We start from the raw sequence: 18253 nt of genomic DNA, 5'->3' as shown, positions 1-18253 counted from the left end.
AAACAACGAATTTCACCTTTTTTTCAAGTGCTCATGGAACCTTCTCCAGGATAGATCACATCCTGGGCCATAAATCTAAACTTGATAAATTCAAAAAAATCGAAATCATTCCAAGCATCTTTTCTGACCACAATGCATTAAGATTAGATCTCAATTACAGGAGAAAAACTATTAAAAATTCCAACATATGGAGGTTGAACAACACACTTCTGAATAACCAACAAATCACAGAAGAAATCAAAAAAGAAATCAAAATATGCATAGAAACTAATGAAAATGAAAACACAACAACCCAAAACCTGTGGGACACTATAAAAGCAGTGCTAAGAGGAAAGTTCATAGCAATACAGGCATACCTCAAGAAACAAGAAAAAAGTCAAATAAATAACCTAACTCTACAACTAAAGCAACTAGAAAAGGAAGAGTTGGAGAACCCCAGAGTTAGTAGAAGGAAAGAAATCTTAAAAATTAGGGCAGAAATAAATGCAAAAGAAACAAAAGAGACCATAGCAAAAATCAACAAAGCCAAAAGCTGGTTCTTTGAAAGGATAAATAAAATTGACAAACCATTAGCCAGACTCATCAAGAAGCAAAGAGAGAAAAATCAAATCAATAAAATTAGAAATGAAAATGGAGAGATCACAACAGACAACACAGAAATACAAAGGATCATAAGAGACTACTATCAGCAGTTGTATGCCAATAAAATGGACAACGTGGAAGAAATGGACAAATTCTTAGAAAAGTACAATTTTCCAAAACTGAACCAGGAAGAAATAGAACATCTTAACAGACCCATCACAAGCACGGAAATTGATACTGTAATCAGAAATCTTCCAGCAAACAAAAGCCCAGGTCCAGACGGCTTCACAGCTGAATTCTACCAAAAATTTCGAGAAGAGCTAACACCTATCCTCCTCAAACTCTTCCAGAAAATTGCAGAGGAAGGTAAACTTCCAAACTCATTCTATGAGGCCACCATCACCCTAATACCAAAACCTGACAAAGATGTCACAAAAAAAGAAAACTACAGGCCAATATCTCTGATGAACATAGATGCAAAAATCCTCAACAAAATTCTAGCAATCAGAATCCAACAACACATTAAAAAGATCATACACCATGACCAAGTGGGCTTTATCCCAGGGATGCAAGGATTCTTCAATATCCGCAAATCAATCAATGTAATTCACCACATTAACAAATTGAAAAATAAAAACCATATGATTATCTCAATAGATGCAGAGAAGGCCTTTGACAAAATTCAACATCCATTTATGATAAAAACTCTCCAGAAAGCAGGAATAGAAGGAACATACCTCAACATCATAAAAGCTATCTATGACAAACCCACAGCAAACATTATCCTCAATGGTGAAAAATTGAAAGCATTTCCCCTAAAGTCAGGAACAAGACAAGGGTGTCCACTTTCACCGCTACTATTCAACATAGTTCTGGAAGTTTTGGCCACAGCAATCAGAGCAGAAAAAGAAATAAAAGGAATCCAAATTGGAAAAGAAGAAGTAAAACTCTCACTGTTTGCAGATGACATGATCCTCTACATGGAAAACCCTAAAGACTCCACCAGAAAATTACCAGAGCTCATCAATGAATATAGTAAAGTTGCAGGATATAAAATCAACACACAGAAATCCCTTGCATTCCTATACACTAATAATGAGAAAGTAGAAAAAGAAATTAAGGAAACAATTCCATTCACCATTGCAACGAAAAGAATAAAATACTTAGGAATATATCTTCCTAAAGAAACTAAAGACCTATATATGGAAAACTATAAAACACTGATGAAAGAAATCAAAGAGGACACTAATAGATGGAGAAATATACCATGTTCATGGATTGGAAGAATCAATATAGTGAAAATGAGTATACTACCCAAAGCAATTTACAAATTCAATGCAATCCCTATCAAGTTACCAGCCACATTTTTCACAGAACTAGAACAAATAATTTCAAGATTTGTATGGAAATACAAAAAACCTCGAATAGCCAAAGCAATCTTGAGAAAGAAGAATGGAACTGGAGGAATCAACTTGCCTGACTTCAGGCTCTACTACAAAGCCACAGTCATCAAGACAGTATGGTACTGGCACAAAGACAGACATATAGATCAATGGAACAAAATAGAAAGCCCAGAGATAAATCCACATACATATGGACACCTTATCTTTGACAAAGGAGGCAAGAATATACAATGGAGTAAAGACAATCTCTTTAACAAGTGGTGCTGGGAAAACTGGTCAACCACTTGTAAAAGAATGAAACTAGATCACTTTCTAACACCGCACACAAAAATAAACTCAAAATGGATTAAAGATCTAAATGTAAGATCAGAAACTATAAAACTCCTAGAGGAGAACATAGGCAAAACACTCTCAGACATAAATCACAGCAGGATCCTCTATGATCCACCTCCCAGAATGCTGGAAATAAAAGCAAAAATAAACAAATGGGATCTAATTAAAATTAAAAGCTTCTGCACAACAAAGGAAACTATAAGCAAGGTGAAAAGACAGCCCTCTGAATGGGAGAAAATAATAGCAAATGAAGCAACTGACAAACAACTAATCTCAAAAATATACAAGCAACTTATGCAGCTCAACTCCAGAAAAATAAACGACCCAATCAAAAAATGGGCCAAAGAACTAAATAGACATTTCTCCAAAGAAGACATACGGATGGCTAACAAACACATGAAAAGATGCTCAACATCACTCATTATTAGAGAAATGCAAATCAAAACCACAATGAGGTACCACTTCACACCAGTCAGAATGGCTGCGATCCAAAAATCTGCAAGCAATAAATGCTGGAGAGGGTGTGGAGAAAAGGGAACCCTCCTACACTGTTGGTGGGAATGCAAACTAGTACAGCCACTATGGAGAACAGTGTGGAGATTCCTTAAAAAATTGCAAATAGAACTACCTTATGACCCAGCAATCCCACTGCTGGGCATACACACCGAGGAAACCAGAATTGAAAGAGACACATGTACCCCAATGTTCATCGCAGCACTGTTTATAATAGCCAGGACATGGAAACAACCTAGATGTCCATCAGCAGATGAATGGATAAGAAAGCTGTGGTACATATACACAATGGAGTATTACTCAGCCGTTAAAAAGAATTCATTTGAATCAGTTCTGTTGAGATGGATGAAACTGGAGCCGATTATACAGAGTGAAGTAAGCCAGAAAGAAAAACACCAATACAGTATACTAACACATATATATGGAATTTAGGAAGATGGCAATGACGACCCTGTATGCAAGACAGGGAAAGAGACACAGATGTGTATAACGGACTTTTGGACTCAGAGGGAGAGGGAGAGGGTGGGATGATTTGGGAGAATGACATTCTAACATGTATACTATCATGTGAATTGAATCACCAGTCTATGTCTGACGCAGGATGCAGCATGCTTGGGGCTGGTGCATGGGGATGACCCAGAAAGATGTTATGGGGAGGGAGGTGGGAGGGGGGTTCATGTTTGAGAATGCATGTAAGAATTAAAGATTTTAAAATTTAAATAAATAAATAAATAAATAAATAAAAGGAAAAAAAAAAAAAAAAAAGAAGTTAGAAAATGGGTCAGAAAAGCAATCCATTAACTAAACTGCAACTTACCAAATTATTTTAATAAATATCAGAGAAATTTCCATCTTAGCTTCTATTCTTTGGTGGAAATTGTCACAAAAACAGAATATTGCATTGCAAAAATTGCTTCCAATTTTGATAATTGCTTTAAAAGCAATAAAATGATATACCTCTATAAAAAGAGGTTATTGGTATAATAGAAATTGTGCTTATATCACTATTGTATTTAATATTTATGTCACTATATTGCTAGACTTAACTGTTAACTCCAAAAGACACTTTGCTCAACTGATTGTGCCCTTCCTTTGAAATTTTATTTTTTCTTTTTTTAGCCTGAGTTTCAGGTTGGCACAGTTCCTTGGTTTCCTTTTTATTCCTATTAGTAAATCCTTTTCATTCTCCTTATTATTTTGAATACTATATCCCCTTTATTTTGAGCACTCTGACAATAAGATTTATAGTATATTACTCAATCCCACAAGCCATAGATGGTTAGGCAGAGGCCTTTGCCAGACACAAATTCAATCATTCTACTTAATTCCAAGAATTTAGAATTCATTCTTATATTAATTTTTACTAGTTGTTTATCAGAACTAAAGCTTCCCATTTTAGGGCCACATTTGGCAATTGATAGGAAGAATTTTGAGATGGCCACAAAGATTCCCATTCCCTGATGTTAACACATTAATCCCACTAAAGTTCTGGAGAAGGACATGGCAACCCACTCCAGTATTTCTTGCCTAGAGAATCCCATGGACAGAGGAGCCTGGCAGGCTACAGTCCATAGAGTTGCAAAGAGTCAAACAAGACTGAAGCGACTTAGCACACACTAAAGCTCAGTTCTTGGACTTCATTCTTCTTTGTAGATACACTCACTTGGTGATCACTCTCTTTCTTAAGGCTTCATATGTCATCAGCATGATTAGGTTTCCAAAATATATATCTTCATCCCCAATCTCTTTATGAGTTCCATTTTGTATGTGCCTCCTTCACATTTCCACTTAGATATCTGATAAACATCTCAGATTTAACATAATATAAGACTTCTGATATCCCCATACTCTTCACCATCACAATACATGGAAATTCATTTTTCCATTTGTTTAGACCTCAAACTTTGGTGTCATTTTTAACTCCACCCTTAGTCTTACATCCAAAAGCTATACATAAATCTACTTGGTTTTCTTTCAAAACAGATCCAGAATCTGGCCAGTTTTCATCACTCCTATAGCTACCATCTTGTTCAAAGCTGTCATCATTTCTCAGCTGGCACCTGCAATCATTTCTGAACTGGTATCCTTTATTCACCCTATACTGGCTTAGACTTTCCCTTTCCAAAGTCAAAGTCTTATAAATTCCAACCAACATGGTCTGGTTTTCCATTATCTCTCTGATTTTACTTCATATTACTCATGCCTAAATAATTCTTGTACAGCCACATTGGCCTCTTTGTTCTTTCTTGAACATGTTAAATATGTTTCCTCTTTAAAATTGTTGCCTGAATCATTTCTTTTCTTTGGAATGTTTCTATCCAGATAATCTACTTCACCTCCTACAAATGTCATCCTCTCCTTAGAGACTATCCTGAGAATCCACTATGTTCATATATTACTAAACTTAACATTTCCATTGCCTTACTTTATTTTTCCATTACTCTCATTGGCTTTTAAACTACAGCATATTTTATGTATGTGTCATACATTATTTATTATCTGTCTTCATTCACTGAAGTGTAACCTCCACAACACGGACATTTCCTTGTTTTATATTTTGTCTTCAATGTCTGTAACAGGGTCTTATAGCTGGCAGTAACAACTGTCTGACACATAAATTAAACCATAGCTAATTTTCTTTAAAATTCTTCTACACCAGTAAAATTATATATTGCTTAAATTGAGAAGAATAAAAACCATCCTAGGCATTTCAAACAAAAGTGTCTTAATACATGGAATTAGCTTATAGGTGACAGAAGGACTGAAGATTCAAAGAAGAGATGGTAGAACAACCTAGGAATTAGAACAGCAGGAAGCTTGAGAGACAAATAGAAGAGGTACTGTGGTCAGATTCCAGAAGTAGCTCTCTCTAAAGGGAACTAGAACCACAGTGAAAATAAGACCTGACAATAACTGGGACTACAGAAGCTGGAGGCCTGGAGCTGAAGTCTGAAGACCAGAATATTCCACTTTCTTATTCACAATGATTGCTTCACATTCTCATCTTATATTTCTCCTGGATGCACATGACTCAGATTGGACTAATCAGTGCCATTACTGGATATTTCCAAAATAATTGGAAAAGTTATTCTCTCTTCTTGGATGTTGGCTTAGACAGCTGGATACAGTTTTCCCACCATACTGAAAGAATCTATTTCAGAATAACACCAAATAAAGAAAAGTGGAAAGATGGATGGACAGGTGCTGATGACCTGTGAATCTAGCAGTTTTTAAATTATATGATTCTTTTGGTTTCCCAATCACACTAGCCCACAAATTGCTGTCCAGTATTTTGTCCACCTGATGTGAAGAGCCGACTCATTGGAAAAGACCCTGATGTGGGAAAGATTGAAGGCAAAAGGAAGAGAGGACAACAGAGGATGAGACGGTTGGATGGCATCATCAACTTAACGGACAAAAATTTGAACAAACTCTGGGAGATGGTGAAGGACCTGGAAGCCTAGAGTGCTGCAGTCCATGAAGTCACAAAGAGTCAGACATGACTTAGAGACTGAACAATGTTAAGTTGTTTTTGTTCTTGAGCTCTTTGAATTGCATTTTTGTCATGTGCAGCCTGAGTCCTAACTAATACATGTGTGTACTCAAAGTTTTAAATCCAAAAATGTTCATTGCGATATTGTTTTTAAGGTTAAAAAATATTAATTATTTGAATTTTTTAAATTCCTGAGTTACTTAATAAATTGTGTTAAAGTTAGACTATGGAATGTCATGAGTCTATATGTAGTGATATGTAAAAACAATAATATATGTATTAAATAAAGAAAAGAAAATTGGAAGTGAAAGTCGCTCAGTCATGTCTGATTATTTGCGACTCCATGGACTGTAACCTGCCAGGCCCCTCTGTCCATGGAATTCTCCAGGCAAGAATATTGGAATGGGTAGCCAGTCCCTTCTCCAGAGGATTATCTGAACCCAGGGATCGAACCTAGGTCTCCTGTGTTGCAGTCAGATTCTTTACTGTCTGAGGCACAAGGGAAGCCTATTTATTATTCAATAAAGAAAGCAATTGCTAAATAGAAGTGTGATCCTACTTATACATGTGTGGACACATATGTAAATGTATAAAGTATTGATATAGTGGTTATTATGGCAAAAGGAATGGGCTTGACATTAGTTTTGAGATGAAACAAAATTTTCATAATTTATTATTTATGTTTGATTTTGTTTTCTTTTAACATACTCAGAATACTTTTTTTTCTTTTTTTTTAGTTCTTCTATGATTCTTTTTTTCTTTCTGTTTTTTTAATTTTTTAATTTTTTTTATTTTTTTATTTTTTAAATTTTAATATCTTTAATTCTTACATGCGTTCCCAAACATGAACCCCCCTCCCACCTCCCTCCCCATAACATCTCTCTGGGTCATCCCCCAGCACCACCCCCAAGCATGCTGCATCCTGCGTCAGACATAGACTGGCGATTCAATTCTTACATGACAGTATACATGTTAGAATGTCATTCTCCCAAATCATCCCACCCTCTCCCTCTCCCTCTGAGTCCAAAAGTCCGTTATACACATCTGTGTCTCTTTCCCTGTCTTGCATACAGGGTCATCATTGCCATCTTCCTAAATTCCATATATGTGTTAGTATACTGCATTGGTGTTTTTCTTTCTGGCTTACTTCACTCTGTATAATCAGCTCCAGGTTCATCCATCTCATCAGAACTGATTCAAATGAATTCTTTTTAACGGCTGAGTAATACTCCATTGTGTATATGTACCACAGCTTTCTTATCCATTCATCTGCTGATGGACATCTAGGTTGTTTCCATGTCCTGGCTATTATAAACAGTGCTGCAATGAACATTGGGGTACATGTGTCTCTTTCAATTCTGGTTTCCTCGGTGTGTATGCCCAGCAGGGGGATTGCTGGGTCATAAGGTAGTTCTATTTGCAATTTTTTAAGGAATCTCCACACCGTTCTCCATAGTGGCTGTACTAGTTTGCATTCCCACCAACAGTGTAGGAGGGTTCCCTTTTCTCCACACCCTCTCCAGCATTTATTGCTTGCAGATTTTTGGATCGCAGCCATTCTGACTGGTGTGAAGTGGTACCTCATTGTGGTTTTGATTTGCATTTCTCTAATAATGAGTGATGTTGAGCATCTTTTCATGTGTTTGTTAGCCATCCGTATGTCTTCTTTGGAGAAATGTCTATTTAGTTCTTTGGCCCATTTTTTGATTGGGTCGTTTATTTTTCTGGAATTGAGCTGCATAAGTTGCTTGTATATTTTTGAGATTAGTTGTTTGTCAGTTGCTTCATTTGCTATTATTTTCTCCCATTCAGAAGGCTGTCTTTTCACTTTGCTTATATTTTCCTTTGTTGTGCAGAAGCTTTTAATTTGTTTATTTTTGCTTTTATTTCCAGAATTCTGGGAGGTGGATCATAGAGGATCCTGCTGTGATTTATGTCTGAGAGTGTTTTGCCTATGTTCTCCTCTAGGAGTTTTATAGTTTCTGATCTTACATTTAGATCTTTAATCCATTTTGAGTTTATTTTTGTGTGCGGTGTTAGAAAGTGATCTAGTTTCATTCTTTTACAAGTGGTTGACCAGTTTTCCCAGCACCACTTGTTAAAGAGATTGTCTTTACTCCATTGTATATTCTTGCCTCCTTTGTCAAAGATAAGGTGTCCATATGTGCGTGGATTTATCTCTGGGCTTTCTATTTTGTTCCATTGATCTATATGTCTGTCTTTGTGCCAGTACCATACTGTCTTGATGACTGTGGCTTTGTAGTAGAGCCTGAAGTCAGGCAAGTTGATTCCTCCAGTTCCATTCTTCTTTCTCAAGATTGCTTTGGCTATTCGAGGTTTTTTGTATTTCCATACAAATCTTGAAATTATTTGTTCTAGTTCTGTGAAAAATGTGGCTGGTAGCTTGATAGGGATTGCATTGAATTTGTAAATTGCTTTGGGTAGTATACTCATTTTCACTATATTGATTCTTCCAATCCATGAACATGGTATATTTCTCCATCTATTAGTGTCCTCTTTGATTTCTTTCATCAGTGTTTTATAGTTTTCTATATATAGGTCTTTAGTTTCTTTAGGTAGATATATTCCTAAGTATTTTATTCTTTTCGTTGCAATGGTGAATGGAATTGTTTCCTTAATTTCTTTTTCTACTTTCTCATTATTCATGTATAGGAATGCAAGGGATTTCTGTGTGTTGATTTTATATCCTGCAACTTTACTATATTCATTGATTAGCTCTAGTAATTTTCTGGTGGAGTCTTTAGGGTTTTCCATGTAGAGGATCATGTCCTCTGCAAACAGTGAGAGTTTTACTTCTTCTTTTCCAATGTGGATTCCTTTTATTTCTTTTTCTGCTCTGATTGCTGTGGCTAAAACCTCCAGAACTATGTTGAATAGTAGTGGTGAAAGTGGACACCCTTGTCTTGTTCCTGACTTTAGGGGAAATGCTTTCAATTTTTCACCATTGAGGATAATGTTTGCTGTGGGTTTGTCATATATAGCTTTTATTATGTTGAGGTATGTTCCTTCTATTCCTGCTTTCTGGAGAGTTTTTATCATAAATGGATGTTGAATTTTGTCAAAGGCCTTCTCTGCATCTATTGAGATAATCATATGGTTTTTATTTTTCAATTTGTTAATGTGGTGAATTACATTGATTGATTTGCGGATATTGAAGAATCCTTGCATCCCTGGGATAAAGCCCACTTGGTCATGGTGTATGATCTTTTTAATGTGTTGTTGGATTCTGATTGCTAGAATTTTGTTGAGGATTTTTGCATCTATGTTCATCAGTGATATTGGCCTGTAGTTTTCTTTTTTTGTGACATCTTTGTCAGGTTTTGGTATTAGGGTGATGGTGGCCTCATAGAATGAGTTTGGAAGTTTACCTTCCTCTGCAATTTTCTGGAAGAGTTTGAGGAGGATAGGTGTTAGCTCTTCTCGAAATTTTTGGTAGAATTCAGCTGTGAAGCTGTCTGGACCTGGGCTTTTGTTTGCTGGAAGATTTCTGATTACAGTTTCAATTTCCGTGCTTGTGATGGGTCTGTTAAGATGTTCTATTTCTTTCTGGTTCAGTTTTGGAAAATTGTACTTTTCTAAGAATTTGTCCATTTCTTCCACGTTGTCCATTTTATTGGCATACAACTGCTGATAGTAGTCTCTTATGATCCTTTGTATTTCTGTGTTGTCTGTTGTGATCTCTCCATTTTCATTTCTAATTTTATTGATTTGATTTTTCTCTCTTTGCTTCTTGATGAGTCTGGCTAATGGTTTGTCAATTTTATTTATCCTTTCAAAGAACCGGCTTTTGGCTTTGTTGATTTTTGTTATGGTCTCTTTTGTTTCTTTTGCATTTATTTCTGCCCTAATTTTTAAGATTTCTTTCCTTCTGCTAACTCTGGGGTTCTCCAACTCTTCCTTTTCTAGTTGCTTTAGTTGTAGGGTTAGGTTATTTATTTGACTTTTTTCTTGTTTCTTGAGGTATGCCTGTATTGCTATGAACTTTCCTCTTAGCACTGCTTTTATAGTGTCCCACAGGTTTTGGGTTGTTGTCTTTTCATTTTCATTGGTTTCTATGCATATTTTGATTTCTTTTTTGATTTTTTCTGTGATTTGTTGGTTATTCAGAAGTGTGTTGTTCATCCTCCATATGTTGGAATTTTTAATAGTTTTTCTCCTGTAATTGAGATCTAATCTTAATGCATTATGGTCAGAAAAGATGCTTGGAATGATTTCAATTTTTTTGAATTTATCAAGTTTAGATTTATGGCCCAGGATGTGATCTATCCTGGAGAAGGTTCCATGAGCACTTGAAAAATAGGTGAAATTCATTGTTTTGGGGTGAAATGTCCTATAGATATCAATTAGGTCTAACTGATCTAATGTATCATTTAAAGTTTGCGTTTCTTTGTTAATTTTCTGTTTAGTTGATCTGTCCATAGGTGTGAGTGGGGTATTAAAGTCTCCCACTATTATTGTGTTATTGTTGATTTCCTCTTTCATACTTGTTAGCATTTGTCTTACATATTGCGGTGCTCCTATATTGGGTGCATATATATTTATAATTGTTATATCTTCTTCTTGGATTGTTCCTTTGATCATTATGTAGTGGCCTTCTTTGTCTCTTTTCACAGCCTTTGTTTTAAAGTCTATTTTATCGGATATGAGTATTGCCACTCCTGCTTTCTTTTGGTCTCTATTTGCATGGTATATCTTTCTCCAGCCCTTCACTTTCAGTCTGTATGTGTCCCTTGTTTTGAGGTGGGTCTCTTGTAAGCAGCATACAGAGGGGTCTTGTTTTTGTATCCATTCTGCCAGTCTTTGTCTTTTGGTTGGGGCATACAACCCATTTACGTTTAAGGTAATTATTGATAAGTATGATCCCGTTACCATTTACTTTATTGTTTTGGGTTCGGGTTTATACACCATTTTCTTGTTTCCTGTCTAGAGGATATCCTTTAGAATTTGTTGGAGAGCTGGTTTGGTGGTGCTGAATTCTCTCAGCTTTTGCTTGTCTGTAAAGCTTTTGATTTCTCCTTCATATTTGAATGAGATCCTTGCTGGGTACAGTAATCTGGGCTGTAGGTTATTGTCTTTCATCACTTTAAGTATGTCTTGCCATTCCCTCCTGGCCTGAAGAGTTTCTATTGAAAGATCAGCTGTTATCCTTATGGGAATCCCCTTGTGTGTTATTTGTTGTTTTTCCCTTGCTGCTTTTAATATTTGTTCTTTGTGTTTGATCTTTGTTAATTTGATTAATATGTGTCTTGGGGTGTTTCGCCTTGGGTTTATCCTATTTGGAACTCTCTGTGTTTCTTGGACTTGGGTGATTATTTCCTTCCCCATTTTAGGGAAGTTTTCAACTATTATCTCCTCAAGGATTTTCTCATGATCTTTCTTTCTGTCTTCTTCTTCTGGGACTCCTATAATTCGAATGTTGGAGCGTTTCATATTGTCCTGGAGGTCTCTGAGATTGTCCTCATTTCTTTTAATTCGTTTTTCTTGTTTTCTCTCTGATTCATTTATTTCTACCATTCTATCTTCTATTTCACTAATCCTATCTTCTGCCTCCATTATTCTACTATTTGTTGCCTCCAGAGTGTTTCTGATCTCATTTATTGCATTATTCATTATATTTTGACTCTTTTTTATTTCTTCTAGGTCCTTGTTAAACCTTTCTTGCATCTTCTCAATCCTTGTCTCTAGGCTATTTATCTGTGATTCCATTTTGATTTCAAGATTTTGGATCATTTTCACTATCAATATTCAGAATTCCTTCTCCGGTAGATTCCCTACTTCTTCCTCTTTTGTTTGGTTTGGTGGGCAGCTCTCCTGTTCCTTTGCCTGCTGAGTATTCCTCTGTCTCTTCATCTTGGTTATATTGCTGCGTTTGGGGTGGCCTTTTTATATTCTGGTAATTTGTGGAGTTCTCTTTATTATGGAGCTTCCTCACTTTGGGTGGGGTTCTATCAGTGGCTTGTCAAGGTTTCCTGGTTAGGGAGGCTTGTGTTGGAGTTTTGGTGGTTGGAGCTGGGTTTCTTCTCTCTGGAGTGCAGTGGAATGACCCGTAATGGGTTATGAGACATCAAAGGTTTTGGGATAATTTTGAGCTGCCTGTATATTGAAGCTCAGGGGAGTGTTCCTGTGTTGCTGGAGAATTTGCGTGGTATGTCTTGTTTTGGAACTTGTTGGCCCTTGGGTGGAGCTTGGTTTCGGTGTAGGTATGAAGGCATTTGATGAGCTCCTATTGCTTAATGTTCCCTGAATTCAAGAGTTCTCTAATGTTTTCAGGCTTTGGATTTAAGCCTCCTGCTTCTGGTTTTCAGTTTTATTTTTACAGTAGCCTCTAGACTTCTCCATCTATACAGCACCGATGATAAAACATCTGTTTTTGAAGACAATGGTCTGCTTTTCTGGTAGCCTGATGTCCTCTGCCAGCCTACAGAAGTTGTTTTGTGGAGTTTGCTTGGCGTTGAAATGTTCTTTTGAGGAATTTGTGAGGGAGAAAGTGATCTCCCCGTCCTATTCCTCCGCCATCTTTCCCTCCCCTCCTCTCAGAATACTTTTTAAATGATATCTTTGAGCGTCTGAATTACTCCAGCTCACATTGCCAAAGTATTCGGTAGATACATAAGAGATGTTTATAGATATATGCATTTAAGGGTATAGTAGGCAGAATGATCTCCCTGCCCCCACTGAGATGGCTAGTCCTTAGTCTATGCAATCTGGGAATATGTTAAATGAGACTTGGCAGATTTGTTTATGATTAAAGATAATATTTGAAGATTAGCTTGGCTTATCCAAGTTGGCACAATATTGTAACATGAATTTTTTAAATCTTTTTAAAAACTGTTGATTTCATTTTGAGTATAGCTGAACAAATGAGTAGTTTTGATAGTTTCAGGTGGCCAGCAAAAGGACTCAGCCATAGTTATACATGGATCCATTCTCTCCTCAAATTCCCCTTCCATCCAGAGTGCCAAAATTGAGTAGAGTTCCTTATGCTATACAGTAGGTCCTTATTGGTTATCAAATACAGTAACATGGATTTTTAAAAGCAAAGAATCTTTCCAACCAAAGAGAATCAGAGAGAAGGCAAAATGATTAAAACTCTACCCATTGCTGCTGGAGTTGAAGAAAAGCAAAGGGGCGTGAACTGAGGAATGTGCGCAATCTCTGGAAGCTAGGATAAAAAAAGAAAACAGATTATTCCTTAAAGCCCAGAAAAGGATGCAACCATGCAACCTGATTTGATTTTTGCCAGACAAATGTTGGACTTCTTACCTACAAAACTATAAGATAATAAAGCTGAATTGGTTAAGCCATGTTTGTGGCTAATTCTTACTATAACAATGAAAAAAATTAATAAACTTTTTTCAGAATATACTATAAATTATATTAAAACTGTAGAAACTATCTAGACACTATCATCACTTCATTTATTGTCTATTTTGTGCATCTTTTATGTGCCCAGGCCCTCCATATATCTCATTATTATAGAAAATCAACATCTGAGGAAAAGATGGACTCTGTTCAGTTTGCAGACTAACATAAACACACCATACATGTTGAAAATTGATGCTTCATCTTGGATCTTAAAGTAATTAAATAGCTTAAATGTTTGAACTTTAAGCTGTAGAACATTTCATCAATAGGCAGTCAAATAAGAAAATGCCTTAGATTTAAAAATGGAACAAGGCCCAGATGGAAGGGCAGTTCTCACTGCAAGGTTGAAGTTCTCCTCTAAAAGTTCAGACACAGATTGTTAACTAGATATAAGGGAGTCATTTAACAGAAATTAAAAAATGCAAAAAATAACAGTTTCATCTCAATTCTCTTGTGTGCAGGAAATTGTTCTTTAAGTAACTAAAATAACATGAACTTAGGAAGGAGAAAATTAATTTCACAGCTGCGTTTATAATGAATATAACATTGAAAGTAATGGAAATTAAAGCCAATGGCAGATTACTGTATAACAAGTTGAGAACACAAGATAGAAGGATACATGCATAGTGAAATACCTGTTAAAGTTTCACTTATAGATTTATTAATTAGATGAAGCAGATAAGAAAGACTAGAAAGAGATGAAAGATGAAGCTTTCCTTTTATAGTGACAGTGTTCAAGTAAGGATATTCAATGTGATTGTAATAATGATAAGAATGAAGATTACTGCCTACATTTTCAGATACACATGATCATTGTACACAAAATTAAGAATACACATCTTAATTACTGCTGGAAAGGAAGCATAATTAATTAGCAAATTAAATGCTGAATATACATTCATGATACAGGCATGTTGATTTCCTGCTATTGTGCTTTAAACTTTAGTATGTAATTTGAGCATATAAAAGAGCTTGGCTCTATCATTAGTTCCCACTACAAGATATTATTTACTATTTCATATCACAGAGCTTCAGAAATATGTGTGCTATTACTTATTAGCCATTTGAAATTCCGGGAAATCACATTTGTTGTCTTCAAGGAGCTCAAAGCTTCAATTAGCTTTCCTTTCTGCTCCTCATCTTTTCTAGTCTTTCTTACCTTAAGTACCTAATCTCTGTCACTTCCTAATATAATTATACTCTTCTTTTTCAGAACTTGGCTGTATACTCTATTCTCCTTGTCTTCCTTTTCGTGTTCTTTCCACCTTTACTTCCTCCTCTTCTGAGTTTGAGCATTTACCAAGAGTTAGATACTATGCTAAACCTGGAGGATACATAGATGAATGATAGCTTCAGTGAACTAACATTCTTTGCCAAGACAGACTAATAAAACCAGAAATTATAGTGGATGATGAAAAGTATCATAAGACAAAATGTTATGGGAACACAGAGAAGAGACAGAATATCTATGGGAGTCAGGTAAAGCGAGAGAAGGGGTAATGCTTGAATTGAAGTTTAATCCACAATAAGGTGTATATGTTACTCTTAAATTCTTAATTTATCATTCCCTCTCCTTTCCTACTATATACAAAAGAGATAAACAACACAGATCTATTATATAGTACAGGGAACTATACCCAGTATTCTATAATAATGTACATTGGAAAAGAACCTGAAATATATATAACAGAATCACTGTTCTATACATAAAAATCTAACACAATATTGTAAATCAAGTACACTCCAATAAAAATTAATTTAAAAAAATGGGTTTCCCTGGTGGCTCAGAGGTAAAGAATCTGCCTGCAATGGAGGAGATGCATGCAGGAAATGTGTGTTTGATCCCTGGGTCGGGAAGATAGTCTGGTCAAGGAAATGGCAAACCACTCCAATATTTTTGCCTGGAAAATCCCATGGACAGAGGGGCCTGGTGGGCTACAAACTATGCGGTGGCAAAAGGGTCAGACATGGCTTCGCGACTGAACAACAACATCAACAACAAAAGCAATAAGGTTTGTCAGATGAAAAAGAGAAATATTTTCACATCTGAGCACGTGTGTGTGCATGTATGTGTGTGTGTGCATGTGTGTGTGTTTATCGCAGAACCCTAAAGGAACTAGATACCAACACTTACAAAAAATTGACTTTTTATAGCTATATCACTAAAATTATGGTATATATTCTGAATGTAATGACATAGATGAAGAGTCTGAAAAAATATTCTGGCAATCAGTTCTTTTAACTGCTGCTTTCTTGCCTGCTTGTTCTAGCAGGTGATGAACTTTGGATGCTGAATTCATGGTTGGCAACTTGTACTTCCCCTAATTTTTCTGAAAATTTGACTCTAACTTCATATATCTTAATATAATATTTCCAAATAATTATGGCATAATAAAATTAGATAATACATATAAAATATTCAGCACAGCAATTTCACAAATGTTAGCTCTTACTCAGCAAAATATCTTAGAGGAAGAAAATTTAAAACATGGTGTAGGAAAGAGATGATGGTTTAAACTTTTAATTTTGAATATAAAACTTCACCATTTAACTGGTTCTTATACTAACAAAGGCTTTTATATTGTTACAAAATACACAATTATCTCTCACTATTAATGTATTAAAGCATAAAGTCCTCTTTTTAGGAGTTTGTTTCTAAAGGAAAACTGGAAGATAAGTTGATTCTACAAACTGAATAAGCAAGGTGAGGATGAAAATTTGGGGTGAGGTAAAATGTGGATTAAGATTTTAAAAAAGTAAACAAGGCTTGTGTGTTGACAGGAGAAAACAGCAGGTTTATGAGAGATTCAATTAGGGACCAAACAGATCATTGTTCCGGGAAGATCCAAGAGGAGATAATAGGTGACATGATTCAGGAAACATTTCTTATTAGAAATCTCTTACTCTTGGATGGCAAGGAATTCACTTGTCTCTTAATTAGGGGAATTTGTCCTAAAAAATTTATTGAGCTCCTACTATAGGCAAGATACCTATCCATATGGGGCTCAGATACTATATTTAAAAGTTTACTTAACTAACAGTATAATTCTAAAGAGAGAAGGCTCCAAATAAAACTTTAAGCTGCTCCCACTTTCACTTGTGATATTTCTAGTTGGGAATATTTTTATCTTATATAAAGCTTTATTTTATTGACTTTACTTTGAAATTAAGAATTGTGATATCATTTACTTGTTTTCAACAATTACCAATCTCTTTAGTCTTGATTATTTTAGTACTGACTTTAAAATTCTTTCTAAAACAACTTCAATTGCCATGAAGAATTACATAGAGCTAAAATAGGAAATTAATCAAATTTGTTCAGGTGAGAGTACTTGCCCCTGCTTTATTCTGCAATATTCCTTCTGAGCTATTTCTCTCATGCTAATAATTTGCTTTTAATTTGGGGACGCTTTTAGACAAAGTTAATTTTTAGCATTATTGCATTCCAGGTTTTCTGCCTCCCACCTTAGGTCTCTGTTGTGTTTTATTCTCTGGAAACACCTGTTTTTAAACTGTTAAACTTGAAATTGTACATAAATTATTTCATTTATCCACCATCTGTGTCTCCTTATCTCTGCATTAGTTCTTAATTTTTGATCATCTGTTAACTTAGTCATGATGGAAATTACTGAAAAATAAGAGTAGAACATCAAATTCATAAATCTTTCCAGAGTGGCATTAATATTTATAATCATACATGAAGAAATTTAAGAAATTTGGAGTCTGAAAAACCCTTAGGTAACATGTAACAATAAATGTATTCTGATGGAACCAGCAGCCTCTGCAAGACAGAGGCTGCCACCCCACTGCCTGTGACTCAAATCCTGCCATATATACTATAGGTTAATTTTATAGAATATATTAAAACCATTTGAGTTACATGCCAAAATTTTGACATCTGAGGTTCACATGCAATTTTGAGCTCTAGGAGCTATCCACACGTGTATCTGTATTTGCATGGCTAAGATTGGCTGGACCAAGTTTTGGAGATGAGCTCTGTAAGTTGCCTCTGTCAATACCCAGCTGGCTTGTTCAGGACATCAGAAAAAGAGGAGGGCAAAAAGACAGCTTATGCATGGCTTGTAGGATCTACTGAAAAGTTGTTCGTTGCACTATGCTATTGTGTTATGTGTAACAGGGAGCCACTAAAGGATTTTAAGCAGACAAATGGAATAAAAGAATTTTTAGTATTGAAACAGTCATTCTGGTTGCTGTGTAGCCCCCAACCTCCAGAATCTAATGCCTGATGATCTGAGGTGGAGCTGATCCAATAATAACAGAAATAAAGTACACAATAAATGTAATGTGCTTCAGTCATCCCAAAACAATCCCCTACCCCTGGTTCATGGAAGAATTATCTTCCATGAAACCCGGACCCTGGTGCCAAAAAGGTTGGGGACCACTATGGGGAGAACAGATTTACAGTGATCAGAGTGGAAGCAACAAAGCCAGTCAGAAAGCTATTGAAATGTTCCAGGAAAGATATTTTGTGAGCGATGGTGGAGATGAGAAAAACTGACAAATTTGGGGGAAAAAAAAAGAC

This window comes from Ovis canadensis, chromosome 1 (genome assembly GCF_042477335.2).
Source record: "Ovis canadensis isolate MfBH-ARS-UI-01 breed Bighorn chromosome 1, ARS-UI_OviCan_v2, whole genome shotgun sequence".
Taxonomy (NCBI): Eukaryota; Metazoa; Chordata; class Mammalia; order Artiodactyla; family Bovidae; genus Ovis; species Ovis canadensis.
The sequence above is the reverse complement of the archived record's forward strand: the minus strand, read 5'-3'. Positions refer to the sequence as shown.